We start from the raw sequence: 17,670 nt of genomic DNA on the forward strand, positions 1-17,670 counted from the left end.
TCACCCTGCTTATTTAACTTATATGCAGAGTACATCATGAGAAACGCTGGACTGGAAGAAACACCAGGTGGAATCAAGATTGCCGGGAGAAATATCAATAACCTCAGATATGCAGATAACATCACCCTTATGGCAGAAAGTGAAGAGGAGCTAAAAAGCCTCTTGATGAAAGTGAAAGAGGAGAGTGAAAACGTTGGCTTAAAGCTCAACATTCAGAAAACGAAGATCATGGAATCCGGTCCCATCACTTCATGGGAAATAGATGGAGAAACAGTGTCAGACTTTATTTTGGGGGGCTCCGAAATCACTGCAGATGGGGATTGCAGCCATGAAATTAAAAGATGCTTACTCCTTGGAAGAAAAGTTATGACCAACCTAGGTAGTATATTCACAAGCAGAGACGTTACTTTGTTGACTAAGGTCCATCTAGTCAATGCTATGGTTTTTCCAGTTCATGTATGGATGTGAGAGTTGGATTGTGAAGAAGGCTGAGCCCCGAAGAATTGATGCGTTTGAACTGTGGTGTTGGAGAAGACCCTTGAGAATCCCTTGGACTGCAAGAAGATCCAACCAGTCCATTCTGGAGGAGAATAACCCTGGGATTTCTTTGGAAAGAATGATGCTAAAGCTGAAGCTCCAGTACTTTGGCCACCTCATGTGAAGACTTGACTCATTGGAGAAGACTTTGATGCTGGGAGGGATTGGGGGCAAGAGGAAAAGGGGACGACTGATGATGAGATGGCTGGATGTCATCACTGACTCGATGGACGCAACTCTGAGTGAACTCTGGGAGTTATTGATGGACAGCGAGGCCTGGCGTGCTGCGATTCATGGGGTCGCAAAGATTCAGACACGACTGAGTGACTGAACCGAACTGAACCGAAATTAAGCATCATTTGGTATTTCCTTTCTTTGGAATTAGAATGAAAACTGACCTTTTCCAGTCTGTGGCCTCTGCTGAGTTTTCCAAGTTTGCTGGTATGTTGAGTGCAGCACTTTCACAGCATCTTCTTTTTAGGATTTGAAATAGTTCAACTGGAATTCCATCACCTCCACTAGCTTTGTTCATAGTGATGCTTTCTAAAGCCCACTTGACTTCACATTCCAGGATATCTGGCTCTTAGTGAGTGATCACACCATCGTGATTATCTGGGTCATGAAGAACTTTTTTATAAGTTCCTCTGTGTATTCTTGCCACCTCTTCTTAATATCTTCTGCTCCTGTTAGGTTCTTACCATTTCTGTCCTTTATTCAGCCATTTTTTGCATGCAATGTTCCTTTGGTATCTCTAATTTTCTTGAAGAGATCTCTAGTCTTTGCATTCTATTATTTTCCTCTATTTCTTTTTTTAAATTAATTCATTTATTTATTTTAGTTTACAATATTGTATCAGTTTTGCCATACATTTACTTGAATCCGCCATGGGTGTATGTGTTCCTCATCCTGAACTTCCCTCCCACCTCCCTCATCATCCCATCCTGCTGGGTCATCCAGTGCACCAGCCCTGAGCACCCTGTCTCATGCACTGGACCTGGACTGGAGATTCGTTTCACATATTATAATCTACATGTTTTGATACCATTCTTCCATATAATCCTGCCCTTGCCCTCTCCCACAGAGTCCAAAAAGCTGTTCAATACATCTGTGTTTCTTTTGCTGTCTCACATACAGGGTTATAGTTACCATCTTTGTAAACTCCATATATATGCATTAGTATACTGTATTGGGGAGAAGGCACTGGCAACCCACTCCAGTACTCTTGCCTGGAGAATCCCATGGCCAGAGGAGCCTGGTAGGCTGCAGTCCATGGGGTCGCTAAGAGTGAGACATGACTGAGCAACTTCACTTTCACTTTTCACTTTCATGCACTGGAGAAGGAAATGGCAACCCACTCCAGTATTCCTGCCTGGAGAATCCCAGGGACGGTGGAGCCTGGTGGGCTGCCGTCTATAGGGATGCACAGAGTCGGACACGACTGGAGCGAATTAGCAGCATACTGTATTGGTGTTTTCATTTCTGGCTTACTTCACTCTGTATAATAGGCTCCAGAATCAATCCACCTCATTAGAACTGATTCAAATGTATTCTTTTTAATGGTTGAGTAATATTCCATTGTGTATATGTATCACAGCTTTCTTATCCATTCATCTGCTAATGGGCATCTAGGTGGCTTCCATGTCCTGGCTAATATAAACAGTGCTGCAATGAACATTGGGGTACACGTGTCTCTTTCAATTCTGGTTTCCTCGGTGTGTATGCCCAGCAATGGGATTGCTGGGTCATATGGCAGTTCTATTTCCAGCTTTTTAAGCAATTGCCACACTGTTTTCCATAGTGGCTGTATAGGTTTGGATTTCCACCAACAGTGTAAGAGGGTTCCCTTTTCTCCACACCCTCTCCAGCATTTATTGCTTGTAGACTATTGGATCATAGCCATTCTGACTGGTGTGAAATGGTTTTGATGTGCATTTCTCTGACAATGAGTGATGTTGAGCATCTTTTCATGTGTTTGTTAGCCATCTGTATGTCTTCTTTGGAGAAATGTCTATTTAGTTCTTTGGCCCACCTTTTGATTGGATCATTTATTTTCCTGGAACTGAGCTGCAGGAGTTGCTTATATATTTTTAAGATTAGTTGTTCGTCAGTTGCTTCATTTGCTATTATTTTCTCCCATTCCGAAGGCTGTATTTTCACCTTGCTTATAGTTTCCTTTGTTGTGCAGAAGCTTTTAATTTTAATTAGGTCCCATTTGTTTATTTTTGCTTTTCTTTCCAATATTCTGGGAGGTGGGTCATAGAGGATCCTGCTGTGGTTTATATCGGAGAGTGTTTTGCCTATGTTCTCCTCTAGGAGTTTTATAGTTTCTGGTCTTACATTTAGATCTTTAATCCATTTTGAGTTTATTTTTGTGTATGGTGTTAGAAAGTGTTCTAGTTTCACTCTTTTACAAGTGGTTGACCAGTTTTAACAGCACCACTTGTTAAAGATTGTCTTTAATCCATTGTATATTCTTGCCTCCTTTTTCAAAGATAACGTGTCCATAGGTGTGTGGGTTTATCTCTGGGCTTTCTATTTTGTTCCGTTGATCTATATTTCTGTCTTTGTACCAGTACCATACTGTCTTGATGACTGTGGCTTTGTAGTAGAGCCTGAAGTCAGGCAGTTTGATTCCTCCAGCTCCGTTCTTCTTTCTCAAGATTGCTTTGGCTATTAGAGGTTTTTTTGTATTTCCATACAAATTGTGAAATTATTTGTTCTAGCTCTGTGAAAAATACCATTGGTAGCTTGATAGGGATTGCATTGAATCTATAGATTGCTTTGGGTAGTATACTCATCTTCACTATATTGATTCTTCTGATCCATGAACATGATATATTTCTCCATCTATTAGTGTCCTCTTTGATTTCTTTCACCAGTGTTTTATAGTTTTCTATATATAGGTCTTTAGTTTCTTTAGGTAGATAAATTCCTAAGTATTTTATGCTTTTCCTTGCAACGGTGAATGGAATTGTTTCCTTAATTTGTCTTTCTATTTTCTCATTATTAGTGTATAGGAATGCAAAGAATTTCTGTGTGTTGATTTTATATCCTGCAACTTTACTATATTCATTGATTAGCTCTAGTAATTTTCTTGTGGAGTCTTTAGGGTTTTCTATGTTATTCTAGATTTTTAATCTTTGCTTTTTGGTATTTGTTATCAACTTTGTACCTTTAAGAATCCAATCTTCAGTACCCATTTTTATTTGGGAGAAAGATTACTGGCCTGATTGCTCTCTCCCTCTTTTGATTCTCCTGTTTCTCCAACAGATTGCCTCTATCTCCCCCCTCCCCATTTTCTTCTCTACACAACTCGGTGAATCTCTTGTGTGTTCTGGGCTGTGGAGAACACTTAGGGAACTGATTGCTGGCTGGATGTGTCTCTCTCATTTTGATTCCCCCTTTTATCCTCCTGGCCACCTCTGACTCCTTCTAGCTTTCTTATCTTCTCTGTGTAACTCCATGAACCTCTCTGAAGGATCAAGACTGTGGAGAGCACATAGGGAAGTTATTAATGGCTAGCTTGCTCTCTCCCATTTGATTCTCCCTCTTCTGCTCCTGGTCACCTCTATCTCCCTCCTCCTTCTTCTCTTCTCCATGTAACTCTGTGTACCACTCCGGGTGTCCCTCACTGTGGAGAAACCTTTCATCATTAACCTAGAAGTTTTGTCATAGGTGCTGTAGGGATGGAGATGTCTTGAGGCTACTGTAAAAATAAGACTGAAAACCAGAAGCAGGAGCCTTAAGTCCAAATCCTGACAACACCAGAGAACTCCTGACCCCAGGGAACATTAATCAACAGGAGCTCATCAAATGCTTCAATGCCTACACTGAAACCAAGCATCACCCAAGGGCCAACAAGTTCCAGAGCAAGACATACCACGTGAATTCTCCAGCAACACAGGAACACAACCCTGAGCTTCAATATACAGGCTGCCCAAAGTAACAGCAAACCCACTGACATCTCAAAGCTAATTACCTGACACTTCATTGTACTCCAGAGGGAAGAACCCAGCTCCATCCACCAGAACACCGACACAAGCTTCCCTAACAAGGAAACCTTGACAAGCCACCTGTCCAACCCTACCCATAGTGAGGAACTTCCACAATAAAGAGGAACAACCAACTGCCAGAATACAGAAAGGCCACCCCAAACACAGCAATATAAACAAGATGAAAAGACAGAGAAATATCCAGCAGATAAAGGAACAGGATAAATAGCCACCAAATCAAACAAAAGAGTCAAAGATAGAGAACCTGCCTGATAAAGAATTAGGAATAATGATAGAGAAAATGATCCAAAATCTTGAAAACAAAATGGAGTTACAGATAAATAGCCTGGAGAAAAGGATTGGGAAGATGAAAGAAAGGTTTAACAATGACCTAGAGGAAATAAAAAAAGAGTCAATATATAATGAATAATGCAATAAATGAGATCAAATACTCTCTGGAGGGAACCAACAGTAGAATAATGGAGGCAGAAGATAGTGGGAGACTTTAATACCTCGTTCACACCTATGGATAGATCAACTAAATAGAAAATTGACAAGGAAACACAAACTTTAAATGATACAGTAGACCAGTTAGACCTAATTTATATCTACAGAACATTTCTCCACAAAACAATAAATTTCACCTTTTCCTCGAGTGCACATGGAGCCTATTCCAGGATAGATTACATCCTGGGCCATAAATCTAGCCTTTGTAATTCAAGAAAATTGAAATCATTCCAAGCATCTTTTCTGACCACAATGCAGTATGATGTCAATTTCAGGAGAAAAACTATTAAAAATTCCAAAATATGGAGACTGAACAACACGCTGCTGAATAACGAACAAGTCACAGAAGAAATCAAACGAGAAATAAAAATATGCATAGAAATGAATGAAAATGAAAACACAACAAACCAAAACCTGTGGGACACTGTAAAAACAGTGCTAAGGGGAAGGTTCATAGCAATACAGGCATAACTCAAGAAACAGAAAAAATGTCAAATAACCTAAGTCCACACCTAAAGCAACTAGAAAAGGAAGAAATGAAGAACCCCAAGGTTAGTAGAAGGAAAGAAATCTTAAAAAGTAGGGCAGAATTAAATGCAAAAGAAACAAAAGAGACCATAGCAAAAATCAACAAATCCAAAAGCTGGTTCTTTGAAAGGATAAATAAAATTGACAAACTATTAGCCAGACTCAAGAAACAAAGGGAGAAGAATCAAATCAATAAAATTAGAAATGAAAATGGAGAGATTACAACAAACAACAAAGAAATACAAAGGATCATAAAAGACTATTATCAGCAACTATATGCCAATAAAATGGACAACTTGGAAGAAATGGACAAATTAGAAAAGTACAACTTTCCAAAACTGAACCAGGAAGAAATAGAAAATCGTAACAGACCCATCACAAGCACAGAAATTGAAATTGTAATCAGAAATCTTCCAGGAATATAAGCTCAGGACCAGATGGCTTCACAACTGAATTCTACCAAAAATTTAGAGAAAAGCTAACACCTATCCTGCTCAAACTCTTCCAGAAAACTGCAGAGGAAGATAAATTTCCAAAGTCATTCTATGAGACCACCATCACCCTAATACCAAAACCTGACAAAGATGCCACACACAAAAAAGAAAACTACAGGCCAATATCACTGATGAACATAGATGCAAAAATCCTTAACAAAATTCTAGCAAACATAATCCAACAACACATTAAAAAGATTATACATCATGACCAAGTGGGCTTTATCCCAGATATACAAGGATTCTTCAGTATCCATAAATCAATTGATGTAATAAACCACATTAACAAATTGAAAAGTAAAAACCATATGATTATCTCAACATATGCAGAGAAAGCCTTTAACAAAATTCCACATTCATTTGTGATAAATATCCTCCAGAAAGCAGGAATAGAAGTAACATACCTCAACATAATAAAAGCTATATATGACAGACCCTCAGCAAACATTATCCTCAATGGTGAAAAATTGAAAGCTTTTCCCCTAAAGTCAGGAACAAGACAAGGGTGCCCACTCTCACCAAGACTATTCAACATAGTTTTGGAAGTTTTGGCCACAGCAATCAGAGCAGAAAAAGAAATAAAAGGAATCCAAATTGGAAAAGAAGAAGTAAAACTCTCACTGTTTGCAGATGACACGATCCTCTACATAGAAAACCCTAAAGACACCACCAGAAAATTACTAGAGCTAATCAATGAATATAGTAAAGTTGCAGGATATAAAATCAACACAGAAATCCCTTGCACTCTTATACACTAACAATGAGAAAACAGAAAAAGAGAAATTAAGGAAACAATTCCATTCACCATTGCAACGAAAAGAATAAAATACTTAGGAATTTATCTACCTAAAGAAACAAAAACCTATATATAGAAAACTATAAAATGCTGGTGAAAGTAATCAAAGATGACACAAATAGATGGAGAAATATACCATGTTCATGGATCAGCAGAATCAATATAGTGAACATGAGCATACTACTGAAAGCAATCTATAGATTCAATGCAATCCTTATCAAGCTACCCATGGTATTTTTCAGAGAACTACAACAAATAATTTCACAATTTGTATGGAAAAAACAAAAAACCTCGAATAGCCAAAAGAATCTTGAGAAAGAAGAATGGAAGTGGAGGAATCAACCTGCCGGACTTCAGGCTCCACTACAAAGCCACAGTCATCAAGACAGTATGGTACTGGCTCAAAGACAGAAATATAGATCAATGGAACAAAAGAGAAAGCCCAGAGATAAATCCGTGCAACTATGGATACCTTATCTTCAACAAAGGAGGCAAGAATATACAATGAAGAAAAGAAAATCTCCTTAGCAAGTGGTGCTGGGAAAACTGGTCAACCACTTGTAAAAGAGTGAAACTAGAACACTTTCTAACACCATACACAAAAATAAACTCAAAATAGATTAAAGATCTAAATGTAAGACCAGAGACTATAAACTTCCCAGAGGAAAACATAGGCAAAACACTCTCTGGCATAAATCACAGCAGGATCCTCTATGACCCACCTCCCAGAATACTGGAAATAAAAGCAAGACTAAATGGGACCTAATTAAACTTAAAAGCTTCTGCACAACAAAGGAAACTATAAGCAAGGTGAAAAGAGAGCCTTCAGAATGGGAGAAAATAATAGCAAATGAAGCAACGGACAAGGAATTAATCTGAAAAATATACAAGCAGCTCCTGCAGCTCAATTCCAGGAAAATAAATGACCCAATCAAAAAATGGCCCAAAGACCTAAACAGACCTTTCTCCAATGAAGACATACAGATGGCTAACAAACACATGAAAAGATGCTCAACATCACTCATTATCAGAGAAATGCAAATCAAAACCACAATGAGGTACCATTTCACGCCAGTCAGAATGGCTGCTATCCAAAAGTCTACAAGCAATAAATGCTGGAGAGGGTGTGGAGAAAAGGGAACTCTCTTACACTGTTGGTGGGATTGCAATCTAGTACCGCCACTGTGGAGAACAGTGTAGAGATTTCTTAAATCTGGAAATAGAACTGCCATATGACCCAGCAATCCCATTGCTGGGCATACACACTGAGGAAACCAGAATTGAAAGAGATACATGTACCCCAGTGTTCATCGCAGCATTATTTATAATAGCCAGGACATGAAAGCAACCTAGATATCCATTAGCAGACGGATGGATAAGAAAGCTGTGGTACATATACACAATGGAGTATTACTCAGCCATTAAAAAGAATATATTTGAGTCAGTTCTAATGAGTTGGATGAAACTGGAGCCTATTATACAGAGTGAAGTAAGCCAGAAAGAAAAAACACCATTACAGTATACTGAGATGGCTGGATGGCATCACTGACTCGATGGACGTGAGTCTGCATGAACTCTGGGAGTTGGTGATGGACAGTGAGGCCTAGGGTGCTGCGATTCATGGGGTCACAAAGAGTCGGACACGACTGAGCGACTCAACTGATCTGAACTGAATGCATATATATGGAATTTAGAAAGATGGTAACAATAGCCCTCTATGTGAGACAGCAAAAGAGAAACAGATGTACAGAACACTCTTTTGGACTCTGTGGGAGAGGGCAATGGTGGGATGATTTGGGAGAATGGCATTGAAACTTAAATTATCATATGTGAAACGAATCACCAGTCCGGGTTTGATGCATTATACAGGGTGCTCGGGGATGGTGCACTGGGATGACTCAGAGGGATGAGATGGGGAGGGAGGTGGGAGGGGTCTTCAGGATGGGGAACACATGTACATCCATGGCAGATTCAGGTGAATGTATGGCAAAAGCAACACAATATTGTAAAGTTAAAAAAATAATAATTAATTAATTGATTTAAAAAATAAAAAATAACAAAAATTTAACAATAAAAATAAATAAATTAGCCATCAGTGGGCAAAAAGTGTGTGTCACTAAATGCAATTTTGATTCCCTATGTTTTATTTAATGGCACCTCCTGCCGAGACCTATGGAAGATAATATTGTAAGAAGGAAATAGTGTAAGATGGAGAGATAGAAACTTACCTATATCTTCAGTTGGATGATCTGATAGAAGAACTTTGCTTCTCAGTTTCTTCTCATATCTACTGAGGATGACCATATTGTCTTCATCAAAGCAGTGTTGTGAGTATCCATGAAACAATAGATAGGTGCTCTGAGTAGCAAGATAAAATGAGTGAATTGCCTCCAGGTTGTTCCAATGCAGCTGAACAATTCCAATGGTGAGACTCCACCCTTATCACATAAAACCAAAGTAAGAAGTTACTGTCATACCTTTCTTCTTTTACATATCTCAACTACATATTTTCCTATGTAACTTTCAGACATCTTAATGTTCAAACATTTTGTTCCTGCAATACACATTCAATAACATGGTTCCCTCAATACATGACCCACTTGCACTGTTCTTTTCTCTTCGTCCAACAAAGAAGAAGGCCTAGAAGCAATGGGAGAGTTTTTCTAGGAAGGCTAGGATCTGGATGCTGGATAGAAGGCAAGGTGATTTGCCATTAGGCAGATATCATATCACTAGGGTTGAACATAGAGCATTACATGGAGTCAAGAAGAAACCCCAAAGACAGACTATTGCTTCTTGATTGTACTTGGCAATTTGATTCAGGACCTGTAGAATTCCAACATTTCTTTGTGTGGTAAATGAAAACATTAGGGAAAGTAGCCATGTTCTGGAGGTTTCTCAACACCTAATGATCAAGCTCCTACTTATAGCTCATAAGAGATGTTACAACATATGGCAGATAATCTTTGTAGCAGGATTGGGTCTCAGTGTCATGTCAGACTTTCAAGTACTAAAGACATGGCAGGCCTCTGACATAATGTAAATGCAGAGACTTTCATTCTAAAGAATTATTCATAATTCTTATTTCATAAATCTTATTTCATAATAAAGACAAGTTCTGCATTTCTTCCACTGTACATAAGATTTTGTGGGTTCCTGGGGGTATTAGCAGTTATGATTCCTTGAGTACCTAATTTATGCCAACTACATACTGTGATTGTACTGGCTGCCTGAAGGTGTATGTAAGAGAATTCTGGGCCTGTGACTGGCCTTGCTTGTAGAATGTTGTAAAGACTGTCAATGTCTACCATGGGCACTGGAGGCATAACTGTCCCAGGCTGAACATGTATTTGTTACCTCACTCCTAGACCTTATAATCCTCACAGTGTTCTTACAAAGTAGAGTCATCCCCAGTCCTGCTTTTAATCTCTCTCTCTCTCCTCACCTAAAACCCCTATTACCATGTTCAGCTTAAATTCAGCCTCCTCAAAACAGTCTTCTCTAACTACACAGGGTCTTTCCTGGTGGCTCAGTGGTTAAAAATTCCCCTGCAGTGCAAGAGACACAGGAGACCCATGCTGGATCCCTGTGTCTGGAAGATCCCCTCGATGAGGAAATGGCAACCCACTTCTAGTATTCTTGCCTGGAGAATCCCATGGACAGAGGGACCTGGTGGCCTACAGTCCATGGGGTTGCAAAGAGTCAGATATGACTGAGCACATTGAGGGAGTTTAGGGAATGTGGGAGATAGGAGAAGAAATTTGAGAATCTGAACCTAGATTTTCCTAGGTTACTAAAATGAAACAAAATCATAGCTGTGAAATTGACTTGTATCATTTTGAGGATAAAATAAAGTGAGAGATGTATAAATGCTTCCTTAGTTGGGAAAGGCAAAGACTATATGTTGAGTTCATACTGACTTCCGTGCATATATAGCTTTCAACCAACACTACATCTGAAATTATCCCAATGGATTAAAACAAGAATTCATGATATGGGATTGCGAGTAGGATAGGATAGACTATCCTAACCTATGCATCAGAATTAAACATTTTTCTCATCCAGAGATATCTGTGCTGTTTTCCCATCATGTATCCTATTGGTTTGGGACCATGTATTTTTTGACAAATCCTCTGCATATATGTCAAATGTTAGTAGCACTTGTATGGTATTTATTCATTATTGTAACAAATACTTCCATTGGGGTTATTGTGTACCAGGTGCTATGTTATGTTTTTTATAAATATTAATTTAGATTCATAACCCTATGTGTTTGTTAGTTGCTCAATTGTGCCCGACTTGCTGTGATCCTATTGACTGTAACCTGCCAGATTCCTCTGTCCATGGGATTCTCAAGGCAAGAATACTGGAGTGGATTGCCATTCCCTTCTCCTGCAGATCTTCCTGACCCAGGGATTGAACTTGGGTCTTGTGCATTGCAGGCAGATTCTTTACTGTCTGAGTCACCATGGAAACCCGATAATCTATACAAAGTAGGAAATTGAGGCACAGAGAGGTTAAGGAAACTGAGAAAGTTCATTTAGTTAGTGAGAAGAAGGGTCCAGTATTTGTACCCAGGCAGAGTTCTTCATTCTTAACCCACTATACTTCCCTGTCTTGCTTTATACTTGGCAAAGATGCAGGTAGCCACTTCCTTCTCCAATGCATGAAAGGGAAAAGGGAAAATGAAGTCGCTCAGTTGTGTTCGACTCTTTGCGACCCCATGGACTGCAGGCCACCAGGCTCCTCCGTCCATGGGATCTTCCAGGCAAGAGCACTGGAGTGGGATGCCTTTGCCTTCTCCATTAATGATGGGAAGAGAAGTCTCAAGCCACAACTTGTCCCCCAAATGTTAATGAACCATCTCACATTTAAGTAATGGCTGAACTTTGGGGTAGAAGTTTGTATTCCTTTTGGAAAGTGATGGGTTTACACAGGATTAGTCTGTTTCTGCCCAGTAGCCCCAACAAAATAAATGAATCCAGATGATTCTATAAAGTTTCTGCTAGCAGAAATGCTGAAACTTTCTATATCAGAGGGTTAAACTTGGGTCAGAGTACATAAGTCTGTTCTTTGTCCAATAGCAGCACTGCAATGTAGAAACTTTTTTTTTTTTTCTGTTACTAGGCATTGACTCCTCAAAATGATATAAGAGATTGAGCTAAAAATAGTATAGTTATAGCAGGGAAAATCATTGTATCGGAATTCTTTCTGCTTCTGTAAAAGGATTTTAGGCTAAACACTTTCAATGATAAGTGGATTTAGTGATTCAAATGCTATCATCATGTATATGCACCCCAATATTCATAGCAGCACTATTTACAATAGCCAAGATATAGAAACAATCCACATGCCCATCAACAGGTGAATGGATAAAGATGTTTAGTTCAGTTCAGTTCAGTTGCTCAGTCGTGTCCGACTCTTTGTGACCCCATGAACTGCAGCACGCCAGACCTCCCTGTCCATCACCAACTCCCGGAGTTCACTCAAACTCACGTCCATCGAGTTGGTGATGCCATCCAGCCATCTCATCCTCTGTTGTCCCCTTCTCCTCCTGCCTCCAATCCCTCCCAGCATCAGAGTCTTTTCCAATAAGTCAACTCTTCGCATGAGGTGGCCATGTGGTATCATCTATAATGGAATATTAATCAGCCATAAAATGAACTTTTTTGCCATTTGTAACAACATGGTTGGACCTGGACGGTATTATGCTTAGTTAAATAAGTCAGACAAAGACAAACAGTATATGTAGAATCTAAAAAATCACTTATATGTAGAATCTAAAAATTAAATAAATAAACTGATATAACAAAACAGAAGCACACACAGGTATATAGAGAACAAACTAGTGGTTACAAGTGGGGAGTGGGAAAGGTGGAGGAGTGAGACAGGATTATAGGATTAAGAAGTGCCAACTACTATGTATAAAATAAATAAACTACAAGGATATAACATAAAGCACAGTTAAATATATTGTGTTCACCAAAAGGTCCATTTGGGTTTTTCTGTAATATCAAAACCCAAATGAACCCTATGGCCAACCCAATAACTTATTTTGTAATAACTTTAAGTGAAGTGTAATCTATAAAAATATTGAGTCATTATTATATCACTTAAAACTAATATTGTAAATCAACTATATTTCAATAAATAATTTATACTTAAAAATCAACAGGACTTGAGTTCTTCCTCTCTACCCCTAAATTATACTTTCCCAAGAAGCCTCCACTCTTAAATGGGCTCTCCTGTCTTTGTCAGAAGGGTTGTCAGCAGTCATCATGGCTCTATCCTTCTATATCTGATTCTGGTGGGGTGGAAAATAAGACTAATTTTCTAACGTATCCAAGAAAGGCCATAAAACTCACTCTTTCTAGATACATTTAAGACACAAAGCCATACCTGGAACAGTCACAGTGGCCAGGTAGATGCCACCAGATTATTGGTTTAGGCCTACATCTCAGGCTTTGAGGTGGACTACCACCCAGAAAGGTAGACTGCTCTGGGAAAGAAGTTGGATCTCCATATGAAAATTAGGGACCATTGCCAAAAATACAATGCATACTATTGCTGTCAGGTCACTAAATTGTGTCTGACTCTTTGTAATCCGATGGACCACAACATGCCAGGCTCCTCTGTCCTTCACTATTTCCCAGAGTTTGCTCAGATTCATGTCCATTGAGTTGTTGTTTCTATCTCACTGTGTCATCCTCTGCCACCACATTCAATAATGCTTGGTGGCTTGGGGGGCAAATAGTAAGCGTGCACTTCAGCCACACCTGGACGATCTATTAGAGTTGTCTCATGCAGAAAGTGGGCTTCCCTTGTGGCTCAGCTGGTAAAGAATCTGCCTGCAATGCAGGAGACCTGGGTTCAATCCCTGGGTTAGGAAGATCTGGAGAAGGGAAAGGCTACCCACTCCAGTGTTCTGGCCTGGAGAATTCCATGGACTGTATAGTCAATGGGGTCGCAAAGAGTCAGACACAACTGAGTGACTTTCACTTCACATGGAGAAAGTATGCATTTGATAATGGACCGTCAAGGAAATATAATCAGAATACCAAAAACATCCAGTGTTAAGCCTCTACAAAAATCCTATTGTTTCATCATGTAGATGAGACTAATTTAGAGGCAAGAAACAAATAATAGGGATAAATGGGCCATTTGAAATGAGAAGTAAAAACAATGAGATGCCTCATGAGCTGGTCTGATTTAATATCTTAATATGTTTAGATCAGGGGTTAAAGCTTTTTCTGTAAAGGAACAGATAATGCTTTTGGCATTGTGGGCCCTGCATGTCCCAGTATGAAAGCATCCAAAGACAACATGTAAATGAATGAGTGTGACTGAGTTCCAATAAAATTGTATTATTAAAAACAGGCCGTAGGCTGGATTTGGCCCACATCTGGCAATTGTTGACTCTGGCTCTAGATCCATAGTAATGTACTGTGTTGGAGTCTGGTCTCTGCTGTTAGAAGTATCTAGATTTGAATCTTGCCTTTTACTTACTAGTTCTGTGCATAATTTTCTTTACTATTCTAAACCTCAATTTCCTCATCTGCTTAGTAGGGAGAGATATAACAGATGTCTAAGAGCGTTGGTGTAAGAATTAAAAGAGAAAAACCCACCTAAAGCACAGTGCCTGGTATGTACTAAGTGGTTAGTATTGATACCTGGTAGTATTGTAAAGTCAATGGAGAAAAAAAAAAAAAACCTATAAGAAAATATTACTAGAGGGAAGAAAGATGAGCTTCAGGGTTGTGTGTGCTCTTCATCTCTAGGGCCACCTGGGAAGCCCAATGTTAAGTGTACCTATTCACTAAACATTCCGACTACATTTTTAGGGTAGTGGGATTTGTGTCATGAATTACATCTCAGGAAAGAGAATAGCAGCCTTCAGGGAAAGGTCTACAAGTACTCTTTCCTCAAGATACTGATGAATCTCCAAAAGGCCAAAAAATTGTTGGATATTATTTTTAAAAGCTCTAGTAGCAAAAAAGAAAATGCTGTTCAGATTTTTGTGTCCACACAAGGAATTCTGTGTAAGTGTGGGTAATTTTTCACTGAAGACAGAGTGGAGATAGAGAAGGTTTAGAAAGGGTGTGTTGAAGAGATTTTATGGCCTGCATAAAAGACTAAGACTTTTCAGCCTGGGACGTCAGTGTGGGAAGGAGAGTGCTCAAGTAGATGTCCTTTTCTGTTGGATAGATCTGGAGATGAATCCTGGCTCCATGATGTAATAGCTTCAATCTTTGGACAAATTACTTAACCTTGTAAGTTTACTTGTCTTCACCTATTAAAATGCAAATACTGACAGTACTACTGTAAGGATTATACCAATAAATCTTTTGTTCAGCACATTGTGAGCACTCAGTGACAATTTTGAAACCTCCAAAATCATGTATGAAATGATCAGCATCACGACAGACTCTTCCATATCCTGGAACAATTGAATGGGGAGGGGAATGCCTTTAAATGATACCTAGATAAAGCTAATGGAATAAGGGGGATTCTGAAATTAATAGCAGACTGTAAGCTAATGGTATCCATTGCCCCCATGAAGTATTAAAGAATGAAAACATATTTAATAAAGGATATATACATAACAGACTTATCATGGGTTAATAAGGGAACATGATGTTTGATAGTTTTTTCTAATGTGTGCGTGCTTATTAGTGTCTGACTTTTTGCAACCCCATAGACTGTAGCCCCCCAGGCTCCTCTCTCCATGGCATTTTCCAGGCAAGAATAATAGAGTGATTTACCATTTCCTTCTCCAGGATCTTTCCCGGAAGGCTCAGTAGAAGACTCAGGAGATGGGGGTTCAATTCCTGGGTTGGGAATATCCCCTGGAGGAGAAAATGCCAACCCACTCCAGTTCTTGCTGATATCATGGTTAACATAAAAGAGAAAATGGCTATATTCTTAGAAATGCTTCTTAGAGAGATAACACGGAATTCCCTGAGGTCAATATAGTGGGGGTATGACTCAAGTTTAAATGTCCTGCAAACTACTGTCAGAAGTAATTACTCTTATTTTAATTTTGGTATTCCTATGACAATGGTAGGTAACAACCATCAGAAAACTTCAAAGTCGTTATAGTCTCTTGGCATTGTAAAAACACTATAAACATTATTGAACATTATTATTCAAAAAGATAAGTTTTAAATTAAAATCTACAGAAAAACAGAGGCTTTGTGATAGCCAGAAACTTTTGTTAGAATCCTGACTCAATAAGCAAGAGCCTATCCCGTCACATACAACAGACGCAGTGTATTTCCAGATTTCTCAAGGAATTTTCTACAACTATTAGAAACACAAATGAAATCTCAAAGTTCTGGAAGGTGTTGATTTGCTTTGCTCTTCTTTTATAGACTGTAGTCCAGAACATGCATTTCAACCAGTCGCTATATGAATACCAGTTATTAGAATGGCCTTTCTCTACTGAGTGGCTTTGGGAGGTGTAATTGGGTTAGTTAGTCTCGTCATGAAGGGTGTGACTTAAGAGAATTGCCCTCCTCTATGAGAGATAAGTTCTGACATTAGCAGGATACTGGTTTCAAAAACTAGCTCTGCCACTTACTAGCTTTGTGTGGCAAATTTGGAAAACTCAGCAGTGGTCACAGGACTGGAAGAGGTCAGTTTTCATTCCAATCCCAAAGAAAGAAAATGCCAAAGAATGATCAAACTACCACACAATTGCACTCATCTCACATGCTAGTGAAGTAATGCTCAAAATTCTCCAAGCCAAGCTTCAGCAATACGTGAACAGTGAACTTCCAGATGTTCAAGCTGGTTTTAGAAAAGGCAGAGGAACCAGAGATCCAATTGCCAACATCCGCTGGATCATGGGAAAAGCAAGAGAGTTCCAGAAAAAGCATCTATTTCTGCTTTATTGACTATGCCAAAGCCTTTGACTGTGTGGATCACAAGAAACTGTGGAAAAGTCTGATAGAGATGGGAATATCAGACCATCTGACCTGCCTCTTGAGAAACCTATATGCAGGTCAGGAAGCAACAGTTAGAACTGGACATGAAACAACAGACTGGTTCCAAATAGGAAAAGGAGTACGTCAAGCTGTATATTGTCACCCTACTTATTTAACTTATATACAGAGTACATCATGAGAAACACTGGGCTGGAAGAAGCACAAGCTGGAATCAAGATTGCCAGGAGAAATATCAATAGTCTCAGATATGCAGATGACACCACCCTTGTGGCAGAAAGTGAAGAGGAACTTAAAAACTTCTTTATGAAAGTGAAAGAGGAGAGTGAAAAAGTTGGCTTAAAGCTCAACATTCAGAAAACAAAGATCATGGCATCCTGTCTCATCACTTCATGGTAAATAGATGAGGAAACAGTGGAAACAGTGTCAGACTTTATTTTTTTGGGCTCCAAAATCACTGCAGATGGTGACTGCAGCCATGAAATTAAAAGAGACTTACTCCTTGGAAGGAAAGTTATGACCAACCTAGATAGCATATTCAAAAGCGGAAACTTTACTTTGCCGACAAAGATCTGTCTAGTCAAGGCTATGGTTTTTCCAGTAGTCATGTATGGATGTGTGAGTTGGACTGTGAAGAAAGCTGAGTACCGAAGAATTGATGCTTTTGAAGTGTGGTGTTGGAGAAGACTCTTGCGAGTCCCTTGGACTGCAAGGAGATCCAACCAGTCCATTCTAAAGGAGATCAGCCCTGGGATTTCTTTGGAAGGAATGATGCTAAAGCTGAAACTCCAGTACTTTGGCCACCTCATGCGAAGAGTTGACTCATTGGAAAAGACTCTGATGCTTGGAGGAATTGGGGGCATGAGGAAAAG

At 39.2% G+C, this 17,670-nt stretch overlaps 1 long non-coding RNA gene across 1 annotated transcript in view; it reads right to left on the reverse strand.

Moving 5' to 3' along the window:
* The window catches only part of LOC138930531 (uncharacterized), a 526,289-nt gene that overhangs the window by 93,047 nt on the left and 415,572 nt on the right, over positions 1-17,670 (reverse strand). The window contains exon 3 of the long non-coding RNA XR_011446217.1: positions 9,083-9,292. This is a non-coding gene — a long non-coding RNA (uncharacterized lncRNA). The remainder of the gene's footprint in view (positions 1-9,082; positions 9,293-17,670) is intronic.

Source organism: Ovis canadensis, chromosome X (assembly GCF_042477335.2).
Source record: "Ovis canadensis isolate MfBH-ARS-UI-01 breed Bighorn chromosome X, ARS-UI_OviCan_v2, whole genome shotgun sequence".
Taxonomy (NCBI): domain Eukaryota; kingdom Metazoa; phylum Chordata; class Mammalia; order Artiodactyla; family Bovidae; genus Ovis; species Ovis canadensis.